We start from the raw sequence: 15,997 nt of genomic DNA, 5'->3' as shown, positions 1-15,997 counted from the left end.
TCAGAAAAAATTGGGGGCACACCCTGAATAAATGTCTGCAAATTCTTCTCGTGTGCTGCTATAATTAATTAGTATCTCAAGATACAAAGTACATTGAGGGCAAGGTTCACTGTCAACAAGAGTGAATATAAATCCTTATTGTTTTGCATGAGGGGGTTACTTTCTTATCAAATCTGATTTGTCACTATTATCTTGTTTTGTTTGTTAATGTACTCACCTTATCTCGGAGTAGGAGAATTACTAATTCTGCCAATAATTGTTCTTGTTGCTCACTGCTATTTTGTTAGGGCAGCCCACGCTAAGATAGAAATTTGTATAAGGAGTGGGTGCTGCTATAACAAATATATAAAAATGTGGAAGCGGTCTTGGAACGGGGTCACAGGTGAAGGCTGGAGGAGTTTTGAGGTACGTGCTAGAAAAAGCTGAGGTTGCTGTGAAAGGATTGCTAAAGGTGATTCTGGCGAGGGCTCCAAAAGAAAAGAGGAGAGCTGGAGAGAAAGCCTCCATCTTCTTAGAGAATACAGAAATAATCACGAACAGAAAGTTGGCAGAAATACAGTGGCAGAGGCCATTCCGATGAGGTCTGAGATGGAAATGAGAAACATGATATTGGACACTGGAGAAAAGCCTTGTTATAAAGTGGCAAAGAACTTGCTGAATAGTGTTCATGTTCTGGTGTTTTGTGGAAGGTAGAACTTTCAAGCAATGAAATTTTGGGCAGTTAGCAGAGGTAATTTCTAAGCAGAGTGTTAAAGGAGCATCTTGGTTCCTCCTGACTACTGATGGTAAAATTGGAGAAGAGAGAAAATAATTGAAGAAGGAATCATTAAGTAAAGAAGAACCAGCACTTAAAGATTTGGAAAATTCTTAGCCTGTTCATACTGCAAAAGATGATTCTCATGTTCAGAAGGGAACATCACGGATGTGGCTGACCAACTGTTTCATAAGCAGAGTAACACGGGTGTGAACTATGGACTTAATCAGCAGCTGTCTGAACAGAAGCCAGGGATAGGGGTGGGATTATACTAGCAGAAACACTGCCAGCTGAGACTAAAAGGAAAAGATAAAACAAGATGGAATGAAGTAAGGCCGTACATATGTATTATCCTTCAAGCAAAGAAAAGAAGGACCCCAAAGGCAATTTAGAGATCATCAGGGCTGATACTCCCACTTCTGGCTCAGAGTGTAGGGTCCCCTGAGAATAAGGCTTCCTGCACCCCCAGTTCAAAGAGTGGGTCTGCTGCCCAGCAGAGTCACAAGGGTGGAACCCCACGGAGGGCTGTGTGGGTGGTGCTACACCTACCTGAAGGGCCAGGGCCGCCCCACCGAGTGATGGGCATGATGCCTCCACCCCAGTGGTTCTGGAAGGTGGGACCACCACCACAGTGGGCCTGGAGGGCAGAGCATTCATTGAGCCAAAGAGGATAATTCTTAAGCCTTAAGGCCTAATGAAGTTCACCTTTCTAGGTTTTGGACTTCCTTGGTATTCATCACACCATTCTGCCTTCTGCTTCCCGCTTTCGGAACAGGAATGTCTGTTCCTAATGTATGACTTTCCCACCACTGGATTTTGGAAGCACATAACTTGTCTGGTTTCACAGGTTCCCAACTGGAGAGGAATTTTGTCTCAGGATGAATCTCGGGTCTCACTCCTATTTGATTCCGATAATATTAGATGACACTTTAGAGTTGATGCTAGAATGAGTTAAGACTTTTGAGACTGTTGGGATGGAATGCATATATTTTGCATGCAAGAAGGATGTGAATTTTGTGGAGCCAGGAGAAGAATGTTATGGACTAAATGTTTGAATCTCCCTCTGAATTTCTTGTTGAAGCTCTAACCGCCAATGTGATGGTATTAGGAGGTGAGGCCTTCGGGAGGTAGTTAGATTTGGATGCAGTCTTGAGGGTGGAGCCCCATGATGGGATTAGTGCCTATATAAGAAGAGGAAGAGACCAGAGTTTCCTCTTTCCACCGTGTGATAATACAGCAAGAAAGTGGCCATCTGCAAGCCAGGAAAAGGGCCCACACCAGACACTGAATCTGGCAACACTTTGAACTTGGCTTCCCGGACTCCAGAACTGTGAAAACTAGATGTCTACTGCTTAAGCCACCTAGTCTGTGGCATTTTGTTATGGCAGCCTGAGCTGACTAAGGCACTCACTTATAATTACATTCTAAATTCTGAACTGAGGCTGCAATTTGGGAAACATGACCATAAAACCTTTAATCACCGGAGGATTCAGAAAAATGGTGAACCCACACAAGGTTTATCCAGGGATCGGGGAAACGCTAGCTCACAGAGAAAAGTTAAAGGGCCAGCAGAACAAAAAGCATACAGTTGTTTGTGATTATATTTGTGATTATATTTCACAAGCCATGCCTGTGAAACAGACCAGTTACATAAACAATATTAGAAATTTCATATTTACTGCCTGCATCCAAATGATTGCTGTGTGCGCGTGTCCATCTCTCAAAACTTCTCCTGAATGAATGTGTAAAGTTTGGATGGGTAATTGAGAGGGAAAATACTTCTCATAAGGTTGACAGTTACAACCAAAGTTAGAAACTAAAAGCAAATTCAGAAAAAAATAACTTATACTTTGTTATGCACTGTTTGTGGTCCCACTCCCTCAAAGTCTTATGTTGAGATTCTAATTACCAAAGTGATGGTTTTAGGAGATGGGGCCTTTGGGAAGTGATTAGATCACCAGGGCAGAGTCCTTGTGAATGGGATTAGTGCTCTTATAAAAGGAGAGCTAGCTAGTGCCTTCTACCATGTGAGGACACAGCTTGAAAGTGCCCTCTGTGCACCGGGAAGCCCTCACCAAATGCTGAATCTGCCAGTGCCTTGATCTTGGGCTGCCGGCCTCCAGAGCCGTGAGAAAAAAATTTTTGTTGTTCGTAAGCCTTCCAGTCTATGACATTTTGTTATAGCAGCCCCAAAGGACTAAGACACACATCTTGAACCCCCAGGTGTGTTTACAAAGAAGATGAACGCATCACATTTTACCCGAGATGTCTATGTGCCCCAGGGCCATCCACCAGCCCTTGCCTGGTACTGCACATGGCACTAGTCACCGAGGTCTCCGTCCTCTAGAAGCGGAGGAAATGGCGGCCACCGGAAGGCTGTCTTTCCAGCTTTTAGCTAACATCATTGAGCCTTGAAAGTGACATACCGCCCCTTCTTTCATATTCCACTGGTCACATAGACCAGCATGCTACAGCAGGAGGAAACCACACAAAGCTGTAACAGAAGAGCTGATTATCGGGTGCCTTTTGGGGGGTTGGCTACTACCACGAGGCGGGTATTATTATTATCCCTATTTTACAGGAGAGGAAACTGAAGCTCCAACAAATAAGTCATTTGCTCAAGTCACTCAGCTTGGAAGGGTCAGAGCTGGGGTTCACACCGACAGTATGATCCCAGACCCTGGCCTCACCGTGGACCCTTTTTCCTAACTAACTTCCTCTCTCCCCCTCACAGCGTGAAACATTGCGAATGAGATATTTAATGTATTTCCTTTTTCTTAGACCATTTTGAAAGTCATTGTTTCTTAAGGGTGGAGGTTGGTGGATTTCCAAAGAATGAAATACACTGGGAACATCTGACCAAAGTCCCTAACACATACATGAATTAAGAAAATGTAACACACAGACTAGGAATAAGGAGATTGTTGACCCAATTTCAGAGCCTGACATTTACAAAATGAACACAAAACAGAGTGGGTTGTGTGCACATTCTGTTAAATTCCTCTCTTTCGAGGTTTTTTGGGTCAGGCTGTTGTCTCATGAGATTTGGTGGGGAAAATTGAGCAACATTTTGCTAAAATAAATCTGCAAGATTAGACCTTAAGAAACAAAAGCCGGAAAGAGACTACATTTCCTATAAAATGTGGAACTATGGTATAACAGTGTGACAACACTACGACTGGAAAGAGGGCAATTTATATATGAGAAAGAACTGGAGTATATATGATATGATACATAATGTTATCTATACAAATTATCATGAGAAAAGGAAGGTTTTGCTGTTCTTTTGTAGTGATCTTTTAAGTCAAGTTTATAGTGCATTGCACCAAATAATTGTAGGCCATTATTTTAAACTAGGTTGTAGCACAGCATGAATCAATAAACATACTTATTTTGTTTCACTTTATTGCATTTATTTAACAATTGTTTTTAGCAGTTCTTATGTGTCAGGCCCTATTCTTAGTGCTGTAAGTATATTAACACATTTCAATTAATCCTGATAACAACCGTGGAAGGTAGGTACTATTAGTATTCACGTTTTACAGATGGGGAAACTGAAACACAATGTGACTGAGTAACCAGCCAAGATTCAACTGGGATGCAAACCAAGCACTCTGGCTCCAGAGGCTAGCTTTTAATCAGGCTCTTTGCCTGGGATAAAAAGATGGACACATAGTTTATTTTCTTTTGTGACTCTGCATAAGCCATTCGTGCCACTGGGATCCCCTCTCTCCCGTTCTCACCGCTTCCCCTGCCTGAGCAGAAAACTCCTGCTCCTTTTTCAAGAGTTAACTGAGATTCATCCTCTGCTGCGAAGCCTTCTGTGACTTGCGTACAGATTTAGGCACCTGTTCACTGTGCTCTCAATATGCCTTACCCACACTATAGAGATGCTTGCTGTTTTTCGTCTACCTAGTGCTAAACTAAATAAGCATGAGGCCATTGGCCTAAGGCTGTTTCTATGGAACAAACAGCAACTTGATGGTACGTAAATAAATTGAAACCATTTAACTTAGCAGTGTATTTTTGTACCATAGAGCCAGGTTCTGCCAATCACAGACTGATGAGCTTCAGCCAATCATAAGCAGCCAACTGATCAGGCCCCGCCTACTAAGGCCGCTGCTCAGATGTAGCCACTTTGAATTCCGTGGGATTGAAATCTAGTCCATCAGAGCACTAAGGACCCACAGTGCAGAGGGCTCATGTGACTCGGGTTAGTCTAATTATAGTGAATTCGGGATATAAGCAGGAGCTGCTGGGAAGGGACATACACGTTTCCATCCCAATCCTGGAACTTACAGCAGACTTCCAGTCTTCACATACTGCCCGAGAATGAAGCCAAAATGAAGAGTGAGAAATTCCCCTTTTTGGCCTAAGCAAGTTTGAGTTTTCTATCATTTGCAACCGAAGGAATATTAACCAAAAGGTACATTTCACTATATAGCTATGTCTGTATATCTGTATTTCATTCCACCAAGCTGTCTCAGTACTAGACCATAATTCTTTGAGGGCAGTAGACGCTCAGTCAACATTTGTTGAGTGGATTTAGCTGAAAGGTGTTTTGGAGCCGGGAGGAGGGGCATCCTTAGGGAGGCTAATGAATTTAGGGAGTGCAAAATGTGATCAAGGGACTCGATCAGGTTGAGTGGGATTGAAAGGGAAGAGACAGATACCAGACAAAGAAAGATTTAACAAAGCAGTCACATAGAATGAGGTGGAACAATGGTTAAAGTTTGGGTGCTACCCTGTTCCATGTGTTTGTGTCTGCATGTGTTTTAGTAAGTGTCTCTTTAGCAGCCAGCCTAAATTAAACTTTTAGTTTTTTAGCTGGTTATTGCCTGTCTAAATCGCCCATCTCTGCCAGTTCATCACAAATGGAAAAATTAATGTTAGAGAGTCAGAGGCTCATGTATAAGCAAATAAGCATGACTGTCACAAAAAAGAGCCTTTATTAGGTAATACATTCAGGTCTCCACAGAGCTAGGGCTGGGAGTTCAGAGGCCCACATTACTCAGTTTGCAGTGGAGGCTACTCCTGGGCAGCTTAATGGAGCATCAACTACCGGCAAAGGCCTGAGTGAAGTGGAGGCTAGCGGTGAAGTTGTGCTTGCCTTCTCTCACCGCCAGCCAGAGGACACCCACAGGACACCCTCGGAAGGTGTGAGCAGCAGCACCCAACCACCTGCTCCAGAACTCAGTAGAGGGGAGGAACGAGGCCACTCTTTGATTCTCATCACCTCACATAAAAAGATGGCCACATCCTAATTAAGCTCGAAATCTCCACTCTCAGCCTGTGCCTGAGACATTTCATGAGGAAAAGAGGTACCATTGGTTTTGCTCTGGGATTGTGGCACTTCTGCTCTCTGACTTTGTCACTCACCTGCCGACTTCCAGCTGTAATATGGTCTCTGGGTGACCTGGGTCTGGCTCAGCCATGGGGAAGACCCGGTTCCCCAGGACAAGGTATCTGTAGCAGTCCAAAGGAATGTTCTGTGATGATGGAAGTGTTTTGTATTTATGCAGCCCATTACGGCAGCAGTAGACATGTGGCTATTGAGCACTTCAGTTATAGCTAGTGCAACTGAAGAAATGAATTTTTAATTTAATTTAATTCATTAAAATTAGAATTTAAACACTGACTTTTGGCTGCCATATTGGATAGGGCAGCTCTACAGTTCCTTCCCTTCTCTCCCCCTTTTCCTGCTCTGCCTTCCACCTAGTTCCCCTCCCCTCCCTCTTGGAGAAATGCTCCTGTGGAGTGTGGACTTCCCACTTTTTGAAACCCTCCCAGCCTGGGCCAGAGTGCCCGACCCAGTAGATGCACCACGAGTCAGTTCACGTGGCCTCTTTTAGCCAAACGAAAAGATTCTTGATAATGAATCAAAAACAGAAACTGTAAAGAATAAAATAGTGTGCTTCCATTTCATTTACTAGTTTTTTTTACACAAATCCTTTAAACTGGGTTATTTACCTCTTCTTAAGAAGAAACTATAAGATTCTCAAAGGCAAGGGAGTGTGTCTGTCAAGAGTTGTGGAGCCAGCTCCCTGGTTCAAGACCTGACTCTCTCGCTTATTGGCTGTAGGCTCTTGGGCAAGTTATTTAGTTTCTCAGAATCTCAGTTTCCTCCTCTGTAAAACAGAGATAATAATGCTCACCCCAGAGGGTTGTGGTGAGGCTTAAACCATCTCTCCATGTAAAGCACACAGGACAGAGCTCAGCATAGAGTAAATGTTCTTCGATGTTCACCAATATTACTTTGCTTAGCACAATACCTTGCACAGAGCAGGCACTCAATAGATGCTTCTTGAATGCATGAAGGAATGAATGAAGCATTTTGCCACCAGGTGGCACTAGAGCCTCACTATTACAGACTGAACCGAAACACTGGCCTGTCTCAGAGATTCGTGGATGACACTCCCTGCTGAAGTCCAGATACACAGTGTGAAGGAAAGAACCGAGCCTTATTTAGGTCTTGAAGAGAAGTTCCTCTTCTCTCTCATCCCTCCTTTCTCTCCAGTCTTTCTCCCTCTGCTGTGATGAACCTTTTCCCTATTCCCCACTTAGTACCTGTTAGGCGGCTCAGGCTACCGTAACAAAACACCACAGACTAGGCGGTTTAAACATTTATTTTCTCCCCATTCCAGAGGTTGGAAGTCCATGATCAAAGCGCCCTCGGGGTGGTCTCTGGTGAGCCCTCTCTGTCTGCCCTCTCCCCGTGCCTCACATGGCCTCTTCTCTGTGCCACACAGAGACAGATAACTGGTGTCTCTTCCTCACTTATAAGGACACCTGTCCTATCGGATTAGGCCCCACCCTGTGACCTCACTTAACCTTAATTACCCCCCTAAAGACTCTCTCCAAATGCAGTAGACTGGGGGTGAGGGCTTCAATGTGTGAATCTTGAAGGGACACGCTTCAGTCTATAACATCCACTTTTATTTCCAATCCCTGATTCTCACACTTCCTACCAATGTGGGGCTTTTTTTTCTTATTCTCTGTTATTCCCATTCACCCTGATCCCTCAACCTTTGGTTTTTCTAGGACTAGTTGCATTGGTTGTAAACTGAACAACTCTAGGGGGCACCGTTCCTATCCTAGTTAGCATAGATTTGTATACGTATTACAGCAATGTTGAGGCAGATGGCAGTAACTGGTCGTGAGGAAGGATAATCTTTTTCTAATTCACATAAAGGTGTTGGCCCCTTCCTTTTCCTCCATGGTTTTTATCTCCTCCTCTCCATCATTCTGTCTTCAGCCTCTCTCCCTCCTTTCTCCCCTCTTCAGCATGAACCTGCTCCACGTCTATAGAGAGATTATTTATTAACCACACCACACATTCTTCCAGCACCTTGGTGGGCTAGGCCCTCCGTGGGTGCCAGATGGTTTGCTCCATCCTCGCTCCTTTAAAAGACCCAGTCAACCCACACCCAGGAGGTCAGTATCCCGTGGAATACGCCTTCATATTCTTGGATCATTCATAGTCTGCATTTACTTTGGGGCAGACAGGAGGACCCAAGCCTGGAGGAGAAGAGGGGAGAATGTAGTGTAGGAACATAAACTGACACGGATTGAACACTTACTGTACACAGTGGTGCACTGTAGTCAGTTCTCATCCCTCACCTTCCCATACTACCTTCCCATTGGGTAGAGGAGAAAACTAAGCTGCAGAGACTCCTCATTGTTCCCTAACTTGCATTTTCTTTTCCTTTATGGACTTCGCAGGAGCCCAGGAATTTTGGCTGGGCCCATGGCTGCCCAAGAGTCGTCTACATTTCTCAGCCTCCCTTGCAGCTTGCTGTGGCCGTGTCACCGAATTCTGACCAATTAGATGTGAGTAGGAATGACGTCTGCAATTTCGGAGTTCCATCCTTAAGGAAGCTGCTCGTCCTCTGTGTCCTCTTTTCCTTGTCCCTGCACTGGGACAGGGATCGCAGAGCGGTGAGCCAGCTCTGACCATGAGAGTGAGGACAACCACCTGGGGAAGAGAGAGCGACACAGAAGGAAATTCACCTTCACTCACCACTCCCCCGGACGCCCAGAGCGACTTCCAGTCCTGCAAGCTCCACTCATGGTAAGTGCCCTTGACAGGGGTCCCATTTTTTAACTTTTACATTGTATTCTTACTGCACCTTTTCTATGTTTCGATACACAAATACTCACCATTGTGCTACAGTTGCCTACAGTATTCAGCACAGTAACATGCTGTACGGGTTTGTAGTCTAGAGCAATAGGCTGTACCACAGAGCCTAGGCTGTACCATCTAGGTTTGTGTGAGTACCCTCCCTAGGGTGTTTGCACAACAACCAAATCATCTAACGATGTGTTTCTCAGCTCACATCCCTGTCATTAAGCAATGCATGACTGTATTTCTAATTGAGGGAAGAGAACATTGGGAAAGAAAAAAAAAAAAAGGCTCCCTCATCTTGAAGGGAGGTGGTAGACAGAATCATGCCCACCCTGGCCTCCCAAAGATGTCCGAGTCCTAATTCCTGGACCTGTGAATATGTTACTCTACATGGCAAAAGGGGCTTTGCAGATGTGCTTGAATTAAGGAACTTGAGATGGGGAGATTATCCCGGATTATTTGGATGGACTCAATTGACTCTCAGGGGACTTTGTAGGGGAAAGATGAAGGCAGGAGAGTGAGAGCCAGAGAAGACAATACGATGAAGAATGGGGAGTGGGGGGAGAGAGAGAGAGGGAGGAGATGCTACACTGCTGGCTTTCAAGAGGGCGGAGGGAGCCATGAGCTAACGAATGCAGGCAACATCTAGAAGCTGGAAAAGGCAAGGAAATGGATTCTCCCCTAGAACCTTCAGAGGAATGAATCCCGGCTGACACCTTGAGTTTAGCCAAGTTAAACCCGTTTTGGACTTCTGACCTTCAGAACTGTAAGATATTAAACTTCTGGATTTTTAAGACATTCAAGTTTGTGGTGATTTATTAGAGAAGCAATAGGAAATAACACAGGGAGAGGGATGGGGTCCCTGCAGGAAACAAGTGGCAGGCGCCCAGTTAGGGTTTAACTGATGACAGACTGTTTTACAGTGGTGTGGGCAGGGTTTAGGGCACACAAAACGGCTGAGAAATCACGAAGGGATTAACAACAGCAGGAAGCCAGAACCAGCCTGAGGCTGGGAGTGCCCAAGGAGAGGAACCGAGTTACTGGAGACCATGAATCATGGCGGAGGCCCCCAGTGGGAGCTGTGGCCACATGGGTGGGGCTGTGGGTTGGAGGGATCCCCCCAAGGTGTCTGTTAAGCACAGTAAGCTCCGAAGGTCAACAGTTCTTTATAAAAGACTTTTGTTCCAAAGAAAAGATTCATAACGAATTCCTTACTGAACCTCTGAGATTAAACCAGAAAATATAAACAGCTGACTTCATGAAGAAGGAACTTGAATATACCTATTTGTGGGTGTGTCTTTACCTCTTGTTCCTGCTTTTACTTTGTTTTGAGTATGTAAAAATACTTTTAGTGATTATGATTTATGGTTATTTCTACAGATATTTTTAATGGAAAAACATATATAATCAGATCATAGGATAGAAACAGAAATGCAGTTATCCATGTATGCGAAAGCCTAGCTAATTGGCAAAGCTATAAACTGAGCCCTGCCATTAACCATGGGGGCAGTGACCCATTTTTCAGGCCGAGTAGCAAGGAGAAAATTAAAAGTTTCTGTAGTTTTAATATAATGGTGGTTACCCTCACCTCACAAGCATACCCAGAGTCATTTGGGAGAGTGTGCAAAGGGGAGTGGATACTTTGATCTTTTCATAGTTTCCTTCTTGATAAATAAGCTTCTATTTTTCAAGCCCAATCTCATCTCGCCATTTCCTGCCAACCTTTGGTTCTCTGTAAAGTTTACCTTTGGTTTTTCCATCTCTGCCCTCAGGCGTTCAGCAAGCATTTTACCTTGTTATTTTTCCAGATTTCAATGAAACATTTTACAGAAATGAGGCAGGGTATAACAGCCCCCAAACCCTTCCCTCCAGCATGACATCAATTTAGGCCTCTGTTTTCTCTGAAAATTTTCAATTGCCCCCCTCATTTACATTAAAATACATCTGCCTTTGAAGATTTAGAGGTTATCTAAGTGGAAACAGCTTGATTCTCCAAAAAACAAAAAAGTCAGAATAAAATAATTATAAGCAAATTGGAAGAACAGAGTTAGTGTTGTCGTCAATAATTTTGTTTGTTAGATTGTCGTTTGTCATTACTGTCTCCACTTCCTTAGCCAAAACAAGTTCTAAGAAAATTCAAATCTATTTTTATGGATGAAGTCAATGAATTTTACTGATAACTTTTAAAAAATATTTAAATCCAAATAAGTTCATTTGGATCTCACCCATATTTACCATGATTTAATGTGAATTGGTTCAAAGTTGATTTTTCCAGTCAATGGGAGGAGTTTATTAGGAAAATCATGTAAATAATATATTTAAGAAGTCAAATGGATTCTAAGCACTTGAAAAGCTTTGATATTATCAATTTATCCATAAATCAGTTATTTTGATAATGTCAAAGGATTCTCAATGTTCCTGACTTCCCTGACATTTACAGAGGATTTTGTAGTTTACAAAGCAGTTCTGTGAGTCAGAATTGTTGTTCTCACTGTATAGAAGCATTCATTCATTTCTTCATTCAGCAAGTGTTTTTTGAGCACCTACTAAGTGCCAGGTGTTGATCCAGGTGCTGAAAAAACCTGTAGGCTTAAACCAGGACTTATACCCAGGTTAGATTCATCTTCCCACCCCGTACCCCCACCTCAGCATCGCCCCGCTAGATACTGAAATTGGAGGACTCTTTCAGGACAAGGCATATGTCTTAGTTATCTGACTCTTTGGATGCCCAGAATCCAGAACTGAGCTTGGCACATAGTATATGTACAACAAATGTTTGCGTACAGAAAAACTTTTGACTCCAAATCTAGTGCTCTTTGCTATAAAATAGCTAATACTTATTTAGAGACAATTTTGTGTTAAGTGCTGGGCTAAGGAATTTGTCTCTTGGAATACTCAGAGTAATCCTAACAGGTGGGTAGTACTGTTATCTTCACTTATTGGATATGAGAAATGGAACTCAGAAAGCTGAAAGTAACTTGCCCAGAGTCATGCACCTAATAAGCGGCAGAAGAAGAATTTGGGTCCAGGCATGTTTAATTGTGATGGCTGTGCTTCACTACTACCTTCTACCACCTCCATAGGTGACTCTCAACTGTTAGCTAGCCATGTGCTAAAATGCAAGATCCATAAAGGCAGTGATTTTGCGCTTTGCTTAGTCACTACTGTATTTCCAGAGCCTACAATACCTGAAACAGTTTGGCACTTGGTATCCCTTTAATGCATATATTGTTGAATAAATAAACAAGTTGAAGATGGTCTGACAGGGTCTCCATTTGATAACATGTTCTTTGACATTCGTTCTCTTCTTGTACGTAGCTGACACTGTTGATTGCCTGCCCAGCAGCCATTGCCCTTATCGCTCCTGTTAGAATAGCCGCGATTTGTGTCCATCTTTTGCAAATATGACTCAGGGAAAGGGGCATCCTAGTCCTGCTCTAGGGTAAAATCTTGGTTGATCTCAGATAGTGATTCTCAACTGAAAGTGATTTGGCAATGTCTAGAGACATTTTAGGTTGTCACAATGGGAGGGAGGGTTGTGCCACTGGCATCTAACGGGTAGCAGGCAGGGATGCTGCTAAACATTCTACAGTGCACAGGACAGCCCCCGACAATGAAAAATGCTCTGGTCCAAAATGTTAATGGTGCTGATGTTGAGAACCCTGGTCCAAGTCAGTCATGGTGGTCTCGTTCCCCATGCTGTTAGTGCTTTAGTTCTGATCATGTTATGTAATTCTGACCAGTGAGATATGAGCAGAAATCTACCAGGGGAGTGTGGCAGAGAATGTTAATTGCCTCCCCTGTTGACTTTTCCTTTCTTGTCAGCAGAAGTATTCCTCCGTGTTGGCTAGGCGCGTGCCCCGCTACAGAGTGCAATTCCCAGCCTCCCTTGCTGTAGGGTGTGGCCATGTGACTAAGTTTTGCCTGATGAGATGTGAGAAAAAATGATGAGTCTAATTTTCAGATCATGTTTTTATTAATAAGGAAATTGCTTGTTCTTCACTTTCTCATCCCCTTTCTGCGGACGGAGGTGGCACTGATGATCCAACTTGGAGTAAGCACGTGACTCTAGGGAGTGGGCAGAGCAGCAAGGCAGAAAGACTTACATACGTGGGGACTGGCACGTGAGAAGAAAATAAATGTCTTTCTTGTTTGAATCATACTTTTTAGCTTTTTTGTTTTAGTAGCTTAAGCTATTCTCTAATATGATGTGCTTCTGGGAAAGATTTTCCTTTGTGATCACACACACACACACACACACACACACACACACACACACACACACCCAGAGGGACTGTACATCCAAAGGATGTCGTGGAGCTTGTGTGGGATGTCTGGAACCACTGCTATCATCTTGTAACCATGAGGGGAGGTAGCCAGAGAGTCAAAGTTGCCTTGCTCAGTGAGAATAGAAAGAACCTGAATCTTTCTTAACATTGTTGAGCATTGAATTGACTGACTTTGTACCTTGTCTATCTCAGGACTTCTTGTTAAGCAGGATCGTAAATTTTCCATATTATTTAAGCCATTTAGAGGTTCAATTTAAAAAATTTTGATAATATTAATAGTTCTGATTCCTTCTATGTACTCATTCATAAAGAAATTACATATCAGCTGGGTGAAGTGGCTCATACCTGTAATCTCAGCACTTTGGGTGGCTGAGGCAGAAGGATGACCTGAGGCCAGGCATTTGAGACTAGCCTGGCAACGTAGCAAGACCCTATCTCTACAAAATATATGCATATACATAAAAAAATAAAATTAACCAGGCGTGGTGATGTGCACCTATAGTCCCAGCTGCTCGGGAGGCTGAGGCAGGAGGATCACTTAAGCCCAGGAGTTTGAGGTTGCTGTGAGCTAGGCTGATGCCACGGCACTCTAGCCCAGGGAACAGAGTGAGACTTTGTCTCAAAAAAATAAATAAATAAATAAATAAATTAGATTAAATTAAATAAATGACATGCCATTTTAGGTATGTTCAGTCTTTATACTAAGTCTTTTTGCTCTCCATCCTACTTCCTATACTCCAGCCAAGTTAATCTGCATCTGAGAGGTTTTACTCCATTTCCATTGATATGTTCCGGAATTCCTATATCTGAGATGAATGTGGGGTAGCCCTGTGCAGAAATGAGGGCTTACTGAAGCAGCTGCTGGCTCTTGTAATGCTTCCTGCATGGGGACTAGAAGGGCCACACCGAGTTGGTGGAATGAAGTTGAGCTGGAGGCTCAACTTCCAAGAAATCAGGAGCGGATTTTGCCACAGACAGCTGTGCTGAGAGCCGCGGGGAGCAGCAGGGGCGGTGTCTGGGGGACGCCGTTTGCGCGTCGATGGCGCCCTCTAGCGTTCTGTGCTGTACAACGTGCATCGCACGTGAGGTCAGCCCAGATTAGAGGATGCCGGAGTCCACTATCTGAAACCAATCACTTCCATCTCCATTGCTTCCACTAAAGCCTCACTCTTAGCCCTACCCAGTTAGGCTGCCTGGAAACTCCCCAAAGCCACTAAGCTCACACTAAGAGGTTTGTGATGTGGGCAAAGTCCTTGGATGATCTTAAAATGAAAGCAGAGGCCGTTCACTGGAGGTGATGGCCATCCCCTAGTTCCCCTCTTGGAGGATGAGGGCTTTGCTCTCTTCCTAAGGGTTCCACTTGCCACCATCTGTGCACTGCCGAAGGGCCAGCGCTAAGGTGCATTTCCATTCACTTCCTGCTAGCAGCTGGCTCCTTCTTTTGGATGCATCTTGAATTGTTTGCCAGACCAGCCAATTAGTGTCCTCACCCTTCCTGAAGTGTCCCAGGGAAGCAATATCGTAACCAGCAGCCCTCATTATCCCACTTCTTCTAAGCGCTGTGATTCTAAATGCCCGCCATGGGACAGAAGCTCATTTGCACGTGGCTCTTTAACCTCCCTTGAAAGACTTCCATTCAACATTCTCTCTCTGTCTCTCTCTCTCACACGCACACACACACTCACACAGTACCTTCCTACAACCTGATCCAAGATAGCAAACAAGATGAGAGTATGCAGCCTTCAAGAATAGATTAAAAAGTAAAACACCGTTTCAGATGGAGTGTAGTTTACAGTGCTAATACTTCTATTTAAGCGCAGGTTGGAAGGTAAAACACAGTCACTACATTTTCTGATCCCCATTGCAGGACACAAATAAAGACTTTTCCTCCATTGGTGGATTTGTTAGTATGAAAAGAAATCTTATAAGGGCATAAAATCAAATTGCACTAAGTTATTTATTTAACAAACTATCTTTATTAGGAAAGAGTATAATTACATAGGCAGGGCCCAGGATGAGTGGTTCCCTTCCAGGCTGGGCCAAGGAGATTCTTCCATTTCTATCCCTGGAAACATCAACGGGGCCCTTTGTGCACTTGTTTTAGGGTTTTTCAGCTTCAGACCTTCCTGCCTGATGCCCAAAGATGTATTATTCAGGGCATCCATTTGAATACTGTACCTTTTCTGATACCTGAGCGAAATGTCATAAAGCTGGACAGAGGGGACAGCTGTTTCTGCCCTACAGATCACAGGAGACTGGGGAGATGTGTAAAGGTTACAGATATCTGTGGGGCAGGCACAGTGTGTGCAGAGGGGTAGAGATATTTGTGTTTTTCCACTTCTTTCTCTTGTTACCACAACTTCTTTGTGTGCTGTGATTACTGCATCTGAGGGAGAGTGGGGGGGGTTCAATTCCTCTTGAGGGTTGAGGTGGCAGGTGAGGCCTGGACACAAGACAAACCCCACTGTGGCCTCCCCACCCTCAGGCAGGGGGTGGGAAAAGCTCATTTTCCCATAGTCACAGGGCTGTGGTCTTTCAATGGGTGAATATAAGTGAAACCCTGGGAACAGCGCCTGGCACCTAGAATGCACTACCTAAGGGTCAGCTGTGACCACTTGCGCCTTCCAGCCCAGTGCCTCGTCCAAGCATGCATTTTATAAACATTTGTTCAGTGAAAGACTGTTAAACTCTGTGCTGCTTGCCGGCAGCTTGAACCGTCCCAGGAAGGCCTTCCTCTGGGTTTGTTCTTTCCCTTTCATCCTTTGCAAAAAGGGGGCATTCGCTCAATGCTGACTCCACTCCTACAGCTCTGTTCCAAGCTGGGAAACT

At 44.0% G+C, this 15,997-nt stretch overlaps 1 long non-coding RNA gene across 1 annotated transcript in view; it reads left to right on the top strand.

Annotated features, from left to right (window-relative positions):
- The window catches only part of LOC123640491, a 57,446-nt gene that overhangs the window by 6,298 nt on the left and 35,151 nt on the right, over positions 1-15,997 (top strand). Inside the window, exon 2 of the long non-coding RNA XR_006735999.1 lies at positions 8,477-8,825. This is a non-coding gene — a long non-coding RNA (uncharacterized LOC123640491). The remainder of the gene's footprint in view (positions 1-8,476; positions 8,826-15,997) is intronic.

Source organism: Lemur catta, chromosome 6, assembly GCF_020740605.2.
Source record: "Lemur catta isolate mLemCat1 chromosome 6, mLemCat1.pri, whole genome shotgun sequence".
Classification (NCBI taxonomy): Eukaryota; Metazoa; Chordata; class Mammalia; order Primates; family Lemuridae; genus Lemur; species Lemur catta.
The sequence above is the reverse complement of the archived record's forward strand: the minus strand, read 5'-3'. Positions and strand labels throughout refer to the sequence as shown.